Source organism: Oncorhynchus mykiss, chromosome 27 (assembly GCF_057628025.1).
Source record: "Oncorhynchus mykiss isolate SJ-2025 chromosome 27, ASM5762802v1, whole genome shotgun sequence".
NCBI classification, from domain to species: domain Eukaryota; kingdom Metazoa; phylum Chordata; class Actinopteri; order Salmoniformes; family Salmonidae; genus Oncorhynchus; species Oncorhynchus mykiss.
The window spans coordinates 24,835,981-24,850,202 of NC_143048.1; the positions used below are offsets into that span (position 1 = coordinate 24,835,981).

At 40.7% G+C, this 14,222-nt stretch overlaps 1 pseudogene across 1 annotated transcript; it reads left to right on the forward strand.

Moving 5' to 3' along the window:
* The first annotated feature begins 5,753 nt into the window (after positions 1 to 5,753).
* On the forward strand, positions 5,754 to 8,472 carry LOC110507138 (protein Wnt-11-like; annotated as a pseudogene). The gene is made up of 4 exons (XR_016492431.1): positions 5,754 to 5,912; positions 6,743 to 7,052; positions 7,276 to 7,530; positions 7,697 to 8,472. The product of XR_016492431.1 is annotated as a protein Wnt-11-like (transcript).
* Positions 8,473 to 14,222: the final 5,750 nt, after the last annotated feature.

Genomic DNA, 14,222 nt, shown 5'->3' on the forward strand with positions numbered 1-14,222 from the left:
CTGCTCTTTATTTTATTGGTATTCATCATTTTTTGTTTTAGGCGTAAAGCCTATTATAAACTATAGGCTACCACTATAACTTCGGAGGGTAAATATGTATTTGTCATCATTATTTGCAAGTCTGTTTTATGACAACTTTACAAAAAGGTTATACCATTTCCCTCCTTTATGACACAAGCACAAGTCTACCAGTTACTGTGACCTGCCCATGACCTCGCGTAGAGTCGGGAAAATGATCCCAAGATACTGTAATGATATAATGTTGCAATTTTACCGTAGTCTACGTTATTGCTAGGATGTCAGAGGGTTGTCTTGAAATTATTTGGGAAAATCCACAAGAGGGCAGTCCAATCTCAAAAGTGTCAAAGTACATATCGTCATCCCGAAAGAGCCATAGGCCTAGTAATGGCGTCTTTTTGTAGGCACTAATTCCGCAATGGTTCATTGGACAAAGCCTATGGGGAAAATAATGCCGTTCTTTTTTTTTTTTTAAACACCGAAAATAAGATTGCGGTAAATTCATGAAGGTCATGTTAACGGACTGATATTATCGCACAGAACAAAAGCTCTCATAAACCTTGTGTTAAACTCGAACCTTATTTTTGGCATTTGTCCCAAAACACTGTTTTTCGCATTACTTTTCCCCATAGGAGTGGTTGAATGAACTAGTGGCAACTCATTTCCGTTTTTTAGGACTACAACTGGCGAGATGGTAAATTGATACACATTAGTACAGCTCAAAATTACCTGTTGGAAACAATTCTGATAATAACAAGAATTTGTAATATGTCCTGGTAACAAGTGTTTTAGTATGTCATCACCTAATTGGGCGAGAGTAATGCATATGCAGCTAGTTGACAGCTTTTTCTGTTTGGTATGTCTGACATCACACGGCGCCAAGAACTACGCGGGCACAACTGTGAGCTCCAAATACGTTCACTTTTTAAAGGGGATGCAAGCAAGTCAAGCAAGACATTTCATTGTAGCGATTCAGTGAACCGTTCATTTTCCACCGGTATTATTTTCTGTCTACAGAGGAAATTAAATGAATAGGATATTTATCTAAATGTTTTCCTGGTGGAGGAAATCCACAGTAAGGTAGGAAGCAACATTGTTATTTGGATATATATATATTTTTTTTAAATAGCAGATACATGAATGATTATCAATGCAAAAATGTACACTCCAGGATTTATTCTGGTAATAACAAAATTATGAACTTAATTGTGGAATTTATTTTTTATATCCCTATTTGAGCAGAAATAATAAGTAAAGAGGCACAAACAAGACTTGTTCTATGATATTGAAATGAACCACACTTTTTTAAAGATTCAACGCTGACTTCTGGAATAACAACGAAGAGCTACCTCCGCTGCATGTTCTGTCAGTTCCTCCACATCACCTTCCTCAAACTATGCACTGGAATCCAGTGGCTGTAAGCAAATCAATTATTCTCACTAGCTCTATGCAACTTTCTAACTAATCGTCATCCTGATAGGCCAATGTCCATTGCTCGTGTTTCTTGGCCTAAGCAAGTATCTTATTATTGGTGTCCTTTAGTAGTGGTTTCTTTGCAGCAATTCGACCATGAAAACCTGATTCACGCAGTCTCTGAACAGTTGATGTTGAGATGTGTCTGTTACTTGAACTTTGTGAAGCATTTATTTGGGCTGCAATTTCTGAGGCTAGTAACTCTAATGAACTTATCCTCTGTAGCAGAGGTAACTCTGGGTCTTCCTTTCCTATGGCGGTCCTCAGGAGAGCCAGTTTCATCATAGTGTTTGAAGGTTTTTGCGACTGCACTTTTCCGCATTGGCTGGCCTTCATGTCTTAAAGTAATGATGGACTGTCATTTCTCTTGGCTTATTTGAGCTGTTCTTGCCATAATATGGACTTGGTCTTTTACCAAATAGGGCTATTTATTTATTTTTATTTTTATTTCACCTTTATTTAACCAGGTAGGCCAGTTGAGAACAACTTCACATTTACAACTGCGACCTAGCCAAGATAAAGCAAAGCAAAGCAGTGCAACAAAAACAACACAGAGTTACACATAAACAAACGTACAGTCAATAACACAATAGAAAAATCTATGTACAGTGTGTGCAAATATAAAAGATTAGGGATGTAAGTCAATAAACCGGCCATAGAGGCAAAATAATTACAATTTAGCATTAAATACTGGTGTAATAGATGTGCAGATGATGATGTGCAAGTAGAGATACTGGGGTGCAAAAGAGCAAGAAGATAAATAACAATATGGGGATGAGGTAGTTGGGTGTGCTATTTACAGATTGGCTGTGTATAGGTACAGTGATTGGTAAGCTACTCTGACAGCTGATGCTTAAAGTTAGAGAGGGAGATATGTCTCCAGCTTCATTGATTTTTGCAATCCGTTACAGTCATTGGCAGCAGAGAACTGGAAGGAAAGGCGGTCAAAGCAGGTGTTGGCTTTGTGGATGACCAGTGAAATATACCTGCTGGAACGTGTGCTACGGGTGGGTGTTGCTATGGTGACCAGTGAGCTGAGATAAGGCGGGGCTTTACCTAGCAAAGACTGGAGCCAGTGGGTTTTGTGACGATTATGTAGCAAGGGCCAGCCAACGAGAGCATACAGGTCGCGGTGGTGGGTAGTATATGGGGCTTTGGTGACAAAACGGATGGCACAGTGATAGACTACATCCAGTTTGCTGAGTAGAGTGTTGGAGGTTATTTTGTAAATGACATCACCGAAGTCAAGGATCTGTAGGATAGTCAGTTTTACGATGGTATGTTTGGCAGCATGAGTGAAAGAGGCTTTGTTGTGAAATAGGAAGCCGATGCTAGATTTAATTTTCGATTGGAGATGTGAGTCTGGAAGGAGAGTTTACAGTCTAACCAGACACCTAACTATTTGGAGTTGTCCACATATTCTAAGTCAGAACCGTCCAGAGTAGTGATGCTAGTCGGGCGGGCGGGTGCGGGCAACAATCAGTTGAAGATCATGCATTTAGTTTTACTTGCATTTAAAAGCAGTTGGAGGCCACGGAAGAAGTGTTGTACGGCATTCAAGCTCATTTGGAGGTTTGTTAACATACTGTCCAAAGAAGGGCCAGATGTATACAGAATGGGGTCATCTGCATAGAGAGGGATCAGAGAATCCCCAGCAGCAAGAGCGACATCATTGATATATACAGAGAAAAGAGTCAGCCCAAGAATTTAACCCTGTGGCACCCCCATAGAGACTGCCAGAGGTCCAGACAACAGCCCTCCGATTTGACACACTGAACTCTATCTAAGAAGTAGTTGGTGAACCAGGCGAGGCAGTCATTTGAGAAACTGATACGAGAATTATGTTCTCAATGTTCATAAACCCAGTTTAATTCACTACTCAGCCTGAAACCCAGAATTTGTAAGAAACTGGTTGAAATGAATCAGGTGGAGGCCCAGCTACGATAGTACGTTTATTTACGAGAGCGCGCTGCTCTATTGTACAAAACAATTCATTTTATACTGGCTTCTTCCACACACACATTCACACAAACATACGCACACACATTCACACTAACATTAGCACACAATGTCCTGCTACCCAGTCGACAAAGATTAGGGGATTCTGGGAGACTTACTCCCCATCCTCCCTCAAGATAGGGAGACCCTGGGAAGTACTCTCAGTGGCCCCAGCCAAGGTCGGCACTGAATCTTGCTCAGACAGTCTGTCTGTTATTCAAATAAGGTTTATGGACATATTGTACAGATTATGGTTATACATAATTCTAATCAATTTCATACTCATACGATTATACGGCTCAGGGTGGACTATTCTAGTACATTCATATAAATTCCATCAACAGAAACCAAGGCTATTGAGTCTATCTTCTGTATACCTTGTCACAACACAACTGATTGGCTCAAACACAGTTTTCCCCAATTGTTTACACACTAAAATTGGAACTTGAAATGCAATCACCGAAACCTGAAACTCATGTACCAAATCCCTAAACCAAGTCTGCAAAATTGCAAGCACTATTCCTGCTTTACACTCAGTTTTCAATTCTATATCACACTTTTTGCAAAACACTACACACAGTTCTCTGTATTAGGCACAACATTCAAAATTAAAATCTCTGCCAAGCTCTATACACCAATTGGCAACTCCCACTCCTCACAGGTGTAAACACTAGTTGCTGAATTGTTCACTTAGAAATCAGAGCTTTAGTGCTATAAAAGGCCACAGATGAGCTCTCCTGTTTTGGAGGAAAATGGAAGTCAATGGTGAATCAAGAGCTAGAGGTGAATGAGTGAGAGTCAGAGGAGCAAGAGGAGGATGAGGAAGGACAGTTGTCTCGGATGAGATCAGGGCCACATTGGTTGACCATGTGTTCAACCATGGATTGAGTGTGAGGGAGGCTGGGTAGAGAGTTAAACCGTGTAGCGGCCCAACCTGTATATTTGAGTAGGTATACATTACTGTAACAGTCTTTTACAACCGGCTACAGTATAACACTGAAAATGCAAAAGGCATAAACCTACTGATGGGATATTCATAGTAGTGTTTTGTGTTGAGCACATCAGTGTGTTGTTGGTTGGTAGACAGCTCTATTCATATGATGCATGTGTGTGTTATTTTGATGCAAAAAAAAAACATTTTGGAAAGAGAACAGATTTGACTGCAGTGTTTGCTTTTGCTAGAGATTTGTAGAGTTTTGCATTTTGTGGTTTTGTGTTTAGAGTTTTGGGAAAATGGGCCAAAGATTCAGCAAACGTGTGTAAACAATTGTGGAAGTGTAAGAAGGAAAGACATTTTACTTTTAACAAGGCACACCTGTTAATTGAAATGCATTCCAGGTGACTTCCTCATGAAGCTGGTTAAAATAATGCAAAGAGTGTGCAAAGCTGTCATTAAGGCAAAGGGTGGCTACTTTGAAGAATTTCAAATCTAAAATATATTTTTATTTGTTTAAGATTTTTTTGGTTACTACATGATTCCATATGTTATTTCATAGTTTAATGTCTTCACTATTATTCTACAACGTAGAAAATAGTACAAAAATAAAGTAAGAAAAAATTACCAACCGTGGTGGGGCCCATTGATCATCAGTTATCATATTAAAAAAGTCCTACACCCTATGGCAAAATGTGTAGAATTGCAGGAAATTAACTGAAAAACGGCACATTTTTCTCCCCGCCACATGGCAAAATAAATATAATTTTTTGTGGCCCCCACCCCCACCAAAGTTGCCCATCCCTGATGTACATATGCATTTGCTTTAATAACGTTTCTAATTAATTGGAGAATCCCATTGAAAAAGTTGTATAGCCTGCTGAATTGTCTCTGTAAGTGTCCAGGAGAATACAATTCCAGATGTGAGTTGAAGCGAGGGGCTTAAGTACTCTGAACCCTGCCAGTGTAGAACAGATCCTCTTATAACACCTGTCTCTCAAAATGTTTAAATCAGGTTTAACACCCCTGTTGAAAGTTATCTGGGTCTGGACACCACCCTCTGAAACTAGATCCTGGACTTCCTGACCAGCAGACCACAGGCTGTGAGGATTGGCAACAACACCTCCTCCACACTGACTCATAACACATGGGCCCCCAGGTCCTCAGTCCTATGCTGTATGCCCTGTTCACCCACGGCCACGTGGCTTTGCACGACACCAACTCCATCAAGTTTGCTGACGACACCACGGTTGTAGGCCTGATAACCAACAACGATGAGTCCATATCAATGAGACTGCAGTAGAGAATCACGAGTTCTACATGTTTAGGGATGCACATCACTGAGGACTTGTCGTGGACCAACCACCACTCTTGTCAAGAGGGCGCAACAGCGTCTCTACTCCCTAAGGTGGCTGAAGACATTTGGCATGACGCCCTGGGTCCTCTCCCACCCATCCAGGACATCTACTCAAAAAGGGACGCGAGGAAGGCATGCAGCATCATCAAGGACCCCATACAGACCCCATACAATCCTTTAAAGCATCCTTCCATCCTTCCGCATTTTAGATTATTGTTTTTTCCCTCTCTTTCACTTATCACTCTTTTTTCTTGTTTTTCCTTCACCCATGATTATTTATTATTAAGCTCTATGTTCATGCCTGCCTGCTTCCATGGCTTTTGCACTTTGTGTGGGAGTTGGATGGCATATCTGTCGCGTTCTGACCTTAGTTCCTTTTTTATGTCTTTATTTTGGTTGGTCAGGGCGTGAGTTGGGGTGGGCATTCTATGTTGTTTTTCTATGTTTTGTTCTGTTGTTATATTTCTATGTGTTTGGCCTAGTATGGTTCTCAATCAGAGGCAGGTGTCAGTCGTTGTCTCTGATTGGGAGCCATATTTAGGTAGCCTGTTTTCTATTCTGTTTTGTGGGTGGTTGTATCCTGGGTAAGTGTTCACCATACGGGACTGTTTGTTTGGTGTGTTGATTTTCTTAAATATGTCATTATGGACACTTACCGCGCTGCACGTTGGTCTGATTCTTGCTGCTCCTCTGAAGAGGAATTTTGTTACAATATCTTAGGAAAATAGTTTCCATTGCCTTAGCAGCTTGGTAGTCAGATGAAGTTGGTCTCTCAGGAGACCTAGTACTTGCATATCTTTGGATGGGTTGGTTTGTTTTTTTAAAATTTTATGGCCCATTGTGTGTTCTGGTCATAAATGAACTATGCCACTCCTACCAGTGCTGTTGTAAGTTTGGAGACTAACCCTCTTACTGTATTTAGGGCACAGAAACATCACTAAACATTGAAGTACCTCTAAGAGCACACCAAAAAACCTCCTGTTGATCTGAAATATGTTTCAGGAACCAGGGAGGCTGGGCTTCTCTATGCCCGGTCTGCAGCAGCTCTCTCCCATGCCTTATCTCAGGGCTGCTCCACTGGAGGTGCTGTGCTCGTGTGGTGTGAACCCAAGCAGTAACTCTAAACCTGGCCTCCGCTGGAGCTGTCCTAACAACCTGCACTACGGCCTCCACATGGGAGCAATGTTCACTGACACACCCATGAAAGCCAAGAGGTCACGACCCCAGGCCAGCACACTAATGCACCACCACAACAGTGAATTGGGCAGAAAGGTAACACTGGCATATTTATTTTAATGTTGTGATTTATGGTACCCTACATCTAGCAATTTACAAAATGTTTCAGTATGTTTTATTACTTGGTATTTACAAAAATTGAAGTCAAGTGTGGAAGGGAGCTACATCATGGTCACCCTAAGATTTACATGTTCAAGTTTTTAAATGGAACAGGTGAGGAACAAGGGACATTGATAACCTTTGACTGATTGTGTTTCAGGCTTTGCGTGAGGCTCTGGCAGGTGGAATGGTGTGTCTGGCTCCTGCTCAATCAGGAGAGGTCTGCAGATGCTGGTTGCCAAAGCTCTAAAGACTAAGTACATGTCTGCCACTAAGGTGATCCTGCGGTCCGTGGGGGTTAGGACACAGCTAGTGCCTCGAGAAATTGGCATTCGGCCAATCGGAGACAGCGAGCTGGTGTATCTACAGAGCACACCGGACTTCTGCACAGAGGATGCCAAGATGAGCTCACTGGGTTAGTGTCCAGTCAGTAGTAACCTTCAGGGCCAAACATTAGCTTGGTGTGTAATATGTTACATGACAAAAATTGGGCATTTGTACATGGCTGTCTACAACCTTAAATGCATTAAGCCAGGTGTCAGTTGTAAATATTTTAGCTGCTTGTTTCTTTTTCTCCATAGACGATGCAACGAGACGTTGAGTGGCAGTGACGGCTGTGATCTCATGTGCTGTGGTCGAGGCCACAGTCCTTACAGAGTGGCTGGTGGAGAAATGCCACTGCAGCTTTCACTGGTGCTGCTACGTGAGCTGGAGAACATGTCACAGGACAGTGGAGAGACACGTTTTGCATGGGAACTAACCAACTCTTCAACTTAACCCAGGCTTCTCCAGGATTGAAATCAAAGAACTGTACCAACAATATTTTTACTTTCAGCTCTTGCCTAATATAAATTCTGACGAACATAATTCATTACATTTCAGAATATTTCTATCACTGGGTATTCTATGAATATTGCCAGGGATGTGTGTTTATAAAGAATTATTCATATACTGCTGTTATACCATCAAGATCATTTATTATAATGCATCTATGATGTCTTGATTATCTTTGTGGAAATGGAAATCCCTCAGGAATCCTAAAGGGTGTATATTATTTGACCTATGTTTTTTTATGTGAAACAGTTGAAACAGGAATTTAAGAGGGTTTCAGGGATCTGCACTTCTCTTATGTAGGACGATGAAGTGTTTAATACAGAAGGTCTCATTTTATACTCCTTTTTGTAACCTGAGCAGTATTTGGTGGCTGTTTGTGACTGGGAACTTCTGTAGCAAGTACACAGCATAGTATTTGCTAGGACTTAGCTGCTACAAAAACAAACTTAATATACTATTTGAAAAACTTGTCTGTACAATTTAAATATCACACAGTATGTTTAAATAAAAGTGTATTTCGCAACATTTCTTTTTTTTTAAATCCAAATATCTACATGGGGCGGTGAGTCGGGTGCAGGTGAAACGTTGTAATAACACAACACTAACATAAGCCAGTACGCTGAGACACGAACCATACCAACAGATGAGTGAACCTGGGAGAGTGACACATAAAGGGGAGAGAATGATGATGGTAATGGAGTCCAGGTATGAATGATAATGATTCACAGGTGTGCGTAATAAATCCCAGGACCGGTGGTCAGTATTCTGACGTCGTATGCCAGAGGGGAGGAGCAGACGTGACAATGGGACTGTTCTTTAGTCAGTCTATTAACATCAGTTTTATTTAGAGTCAGTGAAAAGGAATAAGGCATTTTTACTCTAATAGCTGCTGGCTTCTATTACAGTCTTGGAGCTCCCCTCTGTACTCCTTTGCAACCAGAGGACTTCTCTGACACAGGCCGTAAATTATTTTCATGGACACCACCACTACACAAGTGATCCCTTCCATGAACAAAAGATGGTTCTATGTGGAGCATCTGTCGGACATATTCCACACCAGATCAGAGCTACACAACATATGCCTACTCACTGTTGGCTAAACAATTTTGTAGTTAAGTCAAGTGTCATCTCTTTCCCATTGATCATAATCTCCTGTTGTACAAAAAAAAAAAATGCATGAATTTTCCAGAGGCTCAGAGTTTGTCTTATATTTCCAGGTAGCTCCTTTCTTATGTCCTTCACTTTTAAATTTTCCCGCCCCCTGTTTTCTTTTTTGTATTGATACATTTTTAAATGTTTTATTCTGTTAGTAGATTTTGAAAAGCTGTGTAAATCATTCTCCAAATGAATCATGCAAATTAGCATTTTATCATTAGACGTAGAAAGTATTTTTGAAATGCTACTTGAATTATTACTGTAAAATATTATTGTAATATTACACATTCTTGCCAGTTACATATCTAGCCCTCCTTATTAGTCTTCCTCACTGCTAATAGAATTAGTAGCATAGCATAGCTAAACAAATACCTAGCTGGACTAGCTGCATTGGTCATTTTGCACTAACTGTTTTGACTCATCACATAAGCTGCTGCTATTATTTATCTATCCTGTTGTCTACTCACTTTACCCCTACATACAGTGCCTTCGGAAAGTATTCAGACCCATTGACTTTTTCCACATTTTGTTACGTAACTGCCTTGTTCTAAAATGGATTACATAAAACAAATCCTCAGCAATCTACACACAACAGATTGCTATAATTACTAAGCAAAAACTGGTTTTTAGACATTTTTACAAAATGTGTTAAAACTGAAATACCTTATTGACATAAGTATTCAGATCCTTTGCTATGAGACTCAAAATTGAGGTCAGATGCATCCTGTTTCCATTGATCATCCTTGAGATGTTTCTAAAACTTGATTGGAGTCTACCTGTGGTAAATTTAATTGATTGGACATGATTTGGAAAGGCACACACCTGTCAATATAAGGTCCCACAGTTAACAGTGCATGTCAGAGCAAAAAAACAAGCCATGAGGTTGAAGGAATTGCCCTTAGAGCACCTTGACAGGATTGTGTCGAGGCACAGATCTGGGGAAGGGTACCGAAACATTTATGCAGCATTGAAGGTCCCCAAGAACACAGCCTCTATCATTCTTAAATGGAAGAATTTTGGAACCACCAAGACTCTTCCTAGAGCTGGCCACCTGGCCAAACTGATCAGTCGGGGGAGATGGGCCTTGGTCAGGTAGGTGACGAAGAACTCAATGTTCACTCTGACAGAGCTCTACAGTTCCTCTGTGGAGATGGGAGAACCTTCCAGATGGACAACTATCTTTGCAGCACCACAAATCAGGCCTTTATGGTAGAGTGGCCAGATGGAAGCCACTCCTCAGTAAAAGGCACATGGCAGCTCGCTTGGAGTTTGCCAAAAAGCACCTAAAGACTCTCAGACCATGAGAAACAACATTCTCTGGTCTAATGAAACCAAGATTGAACTCTTTGGCCTGAATGCCAAGCGTTACGTATGGAGGAAACCTGCCACCATCCCTACAGTGACACATGGTGGTGGCAGCATCATGCTGTGGGGGATGTTTTTCAGCGGCAGGAACTGGGAGACTAGTCAGGATTGAGGCAAAGATTAACAGAGCAAAGTACAGAGAGATCCTTGATGAAAACTTGCTCTAGAGCACTGAGAACATCAGACTCGGGCGACGGTTCACCTTCCAACAGGACAACGACCATATGCACACAGCTAAGACGATGCAGGAGTGACTTCGGGAAAAGTCTCAATGTCCTTGAGTGGCCCAGCCAGAGCCCAGACTTGAACCCAAATCAAACATCTCTGGAGAGACCTGAAAATAGCTGTGCAGCAACGCTCCCCATCCAACCTAACAGAGCTTGAGAGGATCTGCAGAGAAGAATGGGAGAAAATCCCCAACTACAGGTGTGCCGAGCTTGTAGCATCATATCCAAGAAGACTCGATGCTGTAATCGCTGCCAAAGGTGCTTCAACAAAGTACTGAGTAAAGGGTCTGAATACTTATGTAAATCTAATATTTGCGTTTATTTTCAAATAAATTCACTAACATTTCTAAAAAAACAGTTTTTGCTTTGTCATTATGGGGTATTGTGTGTAGATTGATGAGGGGGGAAAACTGTTTAATACATATTAGAATAAGGCTACACACTTCAGCACTCAGCGGTCCCATTTTTAGACCTTGTGTGGCCTACCACTTCACAGATTATCCATTGTAGCTCCTAGTCGTTTCCATTTCACAATATCAGCACTTACAGTTGACCGGGGCAGCTCTTGCAGGGCAGAAATTTGACAAATTAACTTGTTGGAAAGGTAGCATCCTATGACTGTGCCACGTTGCTAGTCACTGACTTCTTCAGTATGAGCCATTCTACTGCCAATCTTTGGAGATTGCATGGCTGTGTTCTTCGTTTTATACACCTGTCAGCAACGGGTGTGGCTGAACTAGCCAAATCCACAAAGTTGAAGGGGTGTCCACATACTTTTGGTGTAGTGTAACTGCCTCACTTACCTCGTATCCCTGCACATCAACTCGGTACTGGTAGCCTGTGTATATAGCCACAATATTGTTACTCATTGTGTATTTATTCCTTGTTTTTTTAATTTGTTTTTTATTTTTCTCTCTGCATTGTTGGGAAGGGACCGTAAGTAAGTATTTCACTGTTAGTCTACACCTGTTTACAAAGCATGTGACAACATTTGATTTGATTAGACTTATTAACCCATGCAGCTGCTGCTTGCTTGCCTCCAAACTGACTCTCCAATGCAGGATGACATAACACCCTAGCAGGATGAGTTAGTCTTTTTTTGACGGCCTCAGCAATGATGGGTGCTGACGTCATCAAAGTTTGAGTGCTTCTTACAGTCCACCCTGTTTTCCTCTGATTGTGGCTGGCTGCTTTGGGGAACTTATACTTTATTTTTCTGTAATTCTCTTTTTATTAGAATGTTATTTTCTTTTAACAGGGGTTTCATAGACAACCAAAGTGTACCAAAAGACTAAGTACAATAAAAGGATACAGCAAAACATTATACAATCAGGCAGTCATAAAATAGAGAGAAAAAATATATAAACATATTTATAACATGGGGCATTTATGGGAGGACTACATAGGACCACAATGGAGACCAAATGTTCCTAAATGTATCAGACTTCTGGTGTAAATCGAAGGTAAGTTTCTCTAGGGATAGAATAGCAGAAGCTTGAGAAAGCCACATTCTCGCAGATGGTACTTCAGGTGTGGACCAAATCAAATTTCATTGGTCACATACACATGGTTAGCAGATGTTATTGCGAGTGTAGCGAAATGCTTGTGCTTCTAGTCCCGACAGCGCAGCAATATCTAACATGTAATCTAACAATTCCACAACAACTACCTAATACACACAAATCTAAATAAAAGGAATGGAATAAGAATATATACATATAAATATATGGATGAGCAATGACTGAGAGGCATAGGCAAGATGCAATAGATGGTATAAAATACAGCATATACATATGAGATGAGTAATGCAAGATATGTAAACATTATTAAAGTGCCATTATTAAAGTGACTCGTGATCCATTTATTAATGTGGCCAATGATTTCAAGTCTGTATGTAGGTAGCAGCTTCTCTGTGTTAGTGATGGCTGCTTAACAGTCTGATGGCCTTGAGATAGAAACTGTTTTTCAGTCTCTCGGTCCCAGATTTGATGCACCTGTACTGACTTTGCCTTCTGGATGGTAGCGGGGTGAACAGTCAGTGGCTCGGGTGGTTGTTGTCCTTGGTGATTTTTTTGACCTTCCCGTGACGTCGGCTGTTCTGGAGGGCAGGTAGTTTTCCCCCGGTGATACGTTGTGCAGACCGCACCACCCTATGCCTAGCATAATAACAATATGCATTGTTTTGGCTAAGTTAACAAGGGTATTGAACAGACATTCAGGGTCAAACACAACGTGACAATAAAAGTAGGGCAAATATAAATTCTGAGCAGACCAGTACTATAGTTGCAGATTTGGCAGAGACCCCTCCTAAATCCTTAGGCTTCATTAGACTGGTAAATTTGGTTCTAGATTTCTTATTGTTCCAGATATATTTAGATATATTGGCATTCATTTTCTGGAAAAAAGGACTGAGATAGACGGCAGGGGATATATTGGAATAGATCATTTAGCCGAGGAAGGATATTCATCTTGGTAGAGCAGTTAATCAGGTCCTGTTTAATCTTTGTGAGCAAAGACATATCATTTGAAGTGCTCAGGTCTTTAAGATTTGGAGTAACATATGTTCCCAAGTATTTTAAGCTTGTTTCGGTCCATTGGAATGGAGATATCGTTTCTAAGTTGATTGTAGAGGGGACATTCAAAGATAAAGCCATGGATACAGCAACATTAATGTTGTACTCTGACAGGTTACCATATTCAGATATGATGTCCATTACTGCAGTGACAGAGGTCTCTGGTTTAGACATGTATAAAGCACATCATCAGCAAATAATGAAATTCTATGCTCTTCATCACCCATGGAGATGCCCCTGATATTATTACTAGACCTTATTACCTCATCCAGTCGATGTATGACTAATGAGAACAGAGCAGGAGATAAAGGACAGCCTCGACGACATCCCCTACCGATAGGAAATCTTTCTGATAATTTACCATTTGTGTTAACTGCCGCTGATGGGTCAGAATTAAGTCATTTTACTAAATTAATAAAACGGTCACCCAGATTCACTTTTTCTAATAGAGCAAAAAATAATTTCCACTCAACTCTATTGAAGGCCTTTTCGGCATCGAGAGAGACAATGAGTGCATGGTCTTTAATTCTGCCAAGGTGGTTTATGATATTCAAAGCACGTCTCACATTGTCCTTTCCAAATCAATCTTGTACATTGTGAAGTATAAAGAGATTTATTGAAGTCGCAAAACTTATTATTGATAAGCAATGGAAAAGAGGTAGAGATATCTGCCATCCTTATAGACTTAATCAATCTTTCATTCTGTTCTTTTAATAAGCCTAGGCGTAGCGCTAGCGGGACAACTTCCGGTGAAACTGGAGGGCGCGCAATTCAAATAAATTATCATAAAAATGATGAATATTAAACATTTAGGTACAAATAAGTGTCTTATCGGGTGAAAGCTTACATTCTTGTTAATCTAACTGCACTGTCTGATTTACAGTAGCTATTACAGCGAAAGCATGCCATGCGATTGTTTGAGGACGACACCCCACATTTAAATATTTTTGACA